The sequence below is a fragment of the Nerophis lumbriciformis genome, linkage group LG37, assembly GCF_033978685.3.
Source record: "Nerophis lumbriciformis linkage group LG37, RoL_Nlum_v2.1, whole genome shotgun sequence".
Taxonomy (NCBI): Eukaryota; Metazoa; Chordata; class Actinopteri; order Syngnathiformes; family Syngnathidae; genus Nerophis; species Nerophis lumbriciformis.
Window position 1 is genome coordinate 10232964 of NC_084584.2, and position 4537 is coordinate 10237500.

A 4537-nucleotide genomic window follows, 5' to 3' on the forward strand; every position below is an offset into this window, starting at 1 on the left:
ATATATATATTATATATATATAATAAAATAAATATATATATAGCTAGAATTCACTGAAAGTCAAGTATTTCTTATATATATATATATATATATATATATATATATGAAATAATTGACTTGGTGAATTCTAGCTGTAAATATACTCCTCCCCTCTTAGCCCCGCCCCCAATCACGCCCCCCCCGACCACGCCCCCCACCCCGCACCTCCCGAAATCGGAGGTCTCGAGGTTGGCAAGTATGATTTTGACCAAAAAAAATTGTTTTTATCTACTGCATGAAATTGCATATGTTTTCAACTTTAATATCACCCAATATTGCAACAAATATGTTATCATACTTTCCAAGCATTGTTTTTCTTCAAATAAAAATAAAGACTTGAATATCCGCTTGGCTTATGTCAAAAGAAGTCATCCATCAAATTGTACAAACTGTAAAAATGACAATAGATTTTTAGGGTAAAATGTATGGTGGGTTTTTTTTTGGTTTTTTTTACAGCATATTACTGTAGATTGAAAAAAAACAGTTTTTACAGTAAAATTATGTCAATTGAGCTGGGTTTTTTTTTTTATATAATTTTTTTTTTATTCATTTGATAGGGAAATCATAATGCAGGTACTAAGAAAACAGACATTTTTTTGTCCCTCCCCCCCCAAAAAAATAAAAAAATATTTAAATAAAAAGAATTTCGAAAAAAATACAAAAATTACAACAACAAAAAACATTACAAAAATATATATATATTTTTTTTTTACCGTAAAATCTGCGGTTGCTGTTTTTGTTGTGTATTACTGTAAATGGAAAAACAGTATCACATTTTTTTCATCAAAAAAACTGGCAGCTCTGTTGCCAGAATAAAAAAAAAAAAAACAGCGGTACTATTTTTACATTTCCAGTAATATGTTGGGGAAAAAAGTACATTTTCACAGTCAAATCCTGGCGACTAATCTGCCGTTTCCCCCCCCCCGTAAGAACAGTTAGTTTTTACAGTAAAATTATGTCAATTGAGCTGGGGTTTTTTTTTTTTTTGTATAATATTTTTTTTATTCATTTGATAGGGAAATCATAATGCAGGTACTAAGAAAACAGACATTTTTTTTGTCCCTCCACCCCAAAAAAAAAATTTTTTTAATTTAAATAAAAAGAATTTCGAAAAAAATACAAAAATTACAACAACAAAAAACATTACAAAAATATATATATATTTTTTACCGTAAAATCTGCGGTTGCTGTTTTTGTCGTGTATTACTGTAAATGGAAAAACAGTATCACATTTTTTTCATCAAAAAAACTGGCAGCTCTGTTGCCAGAATAAAAAAAAATACAGTGGTACTGTTTTTACATTTCCAGTAATATGTTGGGGAAAAAAGTACATTTTCACAGTCAAATCCTGGTGACTAATCTGCTGTTTTTTCCCCCCGTAAGAACAGTTACAGTTTTTCCATTTACCGTAATATGTAAACGTTTTACTACAGTAGAATTGTGATGACTAAGTTACCAGTTTTACAGTGTACATAAAAATATTTATAATTAAATGCATAGGCAAATTCATTTCTTTGCTGTTACAAGCGGCCCTCTGAGGGCAGCCATAACTGATGTGGCCCTCAATGGAAACTAGTTAGATTACATTACAAAGCATCTAGCGTCGTCAGTGATATTTCTACCTAAATAAATGCAGGACATCAGTGGAGGAATGTAGAGGGGGACATTTTCTGGCAGATTTAAATAAAGTGAATATTGTTTTAGACCATGCGCTGATTGATTGGCCTCAATTACAGAATGGTCAGCAGGCTGAATATTAGTCTTTATTAATAAATAGAGAACGTTAAGACATTGGAACGTAATGTACAGAATATCAGAAGCATTTATTATGTGAAATATCAGAGATGACATCTGCAAACATCTTTGAAAATCGACGCATGATCGTAACAATCTAAACATGGAAGTGTAGCTCCTCTCCTCTGAATGCAAGTGCTCCCACAGCAGGAATACAAATTATGTGTTCCTACAAAATCTGACAAGACACCAATGCACTGAAGGCAATTTATTTTGTTGTCATTAAAAGCATGTTTGTCTTTTTTGTGTTGAGCGGTTTAAATTTATATATTTATCGCTATTAATTTGAAGTTAACTACAAACCCCGTTTCCATATGAGTTGGGAAATTGTGTTAGATGTAAAATATAAACGGAATACAATGATTTGCAAATCCTTTTCAACCCATATTCAGTTGAATGCACTACAAAGACAACATATTTGATGTTCAAACTGATAAACTTTATTATTTTTTTTGCAAATAATAATTAACTTAGAATTTCATGGCTGCAACACGTGCCAAAGTAGTTGGGAAAGGGCATGTTCACCACTGTGTTACATCACCTTTCCTTTTAACAACACTCAGTAAACGATTGGGAACTGAGGAAACTAATTGTTGAAGCTTTGAAAGTGGAATTCTTTCCCATTCTTGTTTTATGTAGAGCTTCAGTCGTTCAACAGTCCGGGGTCTCCGCTGTCGTATTTTACGCTTCATAATGCGCCACACATTTTCGATGGGAGACAGGTCTGGACTGCAGACGGTGCCAGGAAAGTACCCGCACTCTTTTTTCATGAAGCCACGCTGTTGTAACACGTGCTGAATGTGGCTTTGCTGAAATAAGCAGGGGCGCCCATGAAAAAGACGGCGCTTAGATGGCAGCATATGTTGTTCCAAAACCTGTATGTACCTTTCAGCATTAATGGTGCCTTCACAGATGTGTAAGTTACCCATGTCTTGGGCACTAATACACCCCCATACCATCACAGATGCTGGCTTTTGAACTTTGCGTCGATAACAGTCTGGATGGTTTGCTTCCCCTTTTGTCCGGATGACACGATGTCGAATATTTCCAAAAACAATTTGAAATGTGGACTCGTCAGACCACAGAACACTTTTCCACTTTGCATGAGTCCATCTTAGATGATCTCGGGCCCATAGAAGCCGGCGGCGTTTCTGGGTGTTGTTGATAAATGGCTTTGGCTTTGCATAGTAGAGCTTTAACTTGCACTTACAGATGTAGTGACCAACTGTGGTGATATCCTTTAGAGATTGATGTTGGTTTTTGATACAGTGCCGTCTGAGGGATGGAAGGTCACGGTCATTCAATGTTGGTTTCCGGCCATGCCGCTTACTTGCAGTGATTTCTCCAGATTCTCTGAACCTTTTGATGATATTATGGAGCGTAGATGTCGAAATCCCTAAATTTCTTGCAATTGCACTTTGAGAAACGTTGTTCTTAAACTGTTTGACTATTTGCTCACGCAGTTGTGGACAAAGGGGTGTACCTCGCCCCATCCTTTCTTGTGAAAGACTGAGCATTTTTTGGGAAGCTGTTTTTATACCCAATCATGGCACCCACCTGTTCCCAATTAGCCTGCACACCTGTGGGATGTTCCAAATAAGTGTTTGATGAGCATTCCTCAACTTTATCAGTCTTTTTTGCCACCTTTCCCAACTTCTTTGTCACGTGTTGCTGGCATCAAATTCTAAAGTTAATGATTAAAACAATTTTCTGCGAGTAAAAGAAACAATTCGCAAGTACAAAAGCAATTTTCTTCAATTAAAAATCAATCCCCAAGTAAAAAACAATTTTCTGCAAGTAAAAAAAAAGATTTTCAATGAAAAAACATTTTTAAGTAAAAAACAATTTTTTACTAAAAAACTATTTTTTCTATTAAAAAACTGTTTGAAAGCATTTTCTTTTCTTTAATTAAAAACAAATTAACAAATAAAAACACAATTTTCTGCAAGTAAAAAAAAAGATTTTCAATGAAAAAACATTTTTTAAGTAAAAAACAATTTTTTAAGTAAAAAACAATTTTTTAAGTAAAAAACAATTTTTTAAGTAAAAAACAATTTTTTAAGTAAAAAACAATTTTTTAAGTAAAAAACAATTTTTTAAGTAAAAAACAATTTTTTAAGTAAAAAACAATTTTTTAAGTAAAAAAACAATTTTTTAAGTAAAAAAACATTTTTTAAGTAAAAAAACATTTTTTTAAGTAAAAAAACATTTTTTAAGTAAAAAAACATTTTTTAAGTAAAAAACGATTTTTTTCTATTTAAAAACTTTTTGAAAGCATTTTCTTTTCTTTAATTAAAAACAAATTAGCAAATAAAAACAATTTTCTGCAATAAAAAAAACAATTCGCAAATATCAAAACTATTTTCTCCACTAAAAATACAAAATACAAAAAAAAAAAATGTTTATGAGTTTGAACATCAAATATGTTGTCTTTGTAGCATATTCAACTGAATATGGCTTGAAAATGATTTGCAAATCATTGTATTCCGTTTATATTTACATCTAACACAATTTCCCAACTCATATGGAAACGGGGTTTGTATATATATATATCATTGTGGAAGATGAAGGGCTGCTGGAAATAGTCGCATGCTTTTGACCGTTACGAAAACTGAGAAGGTTTTTTAAGTGAGCCTGTGTCAGAAGTGGTATGCTTGTGTGAGAGAGTGTCTGTTTGTGGGAGGGATAGTGTGTGCGTGTCAAA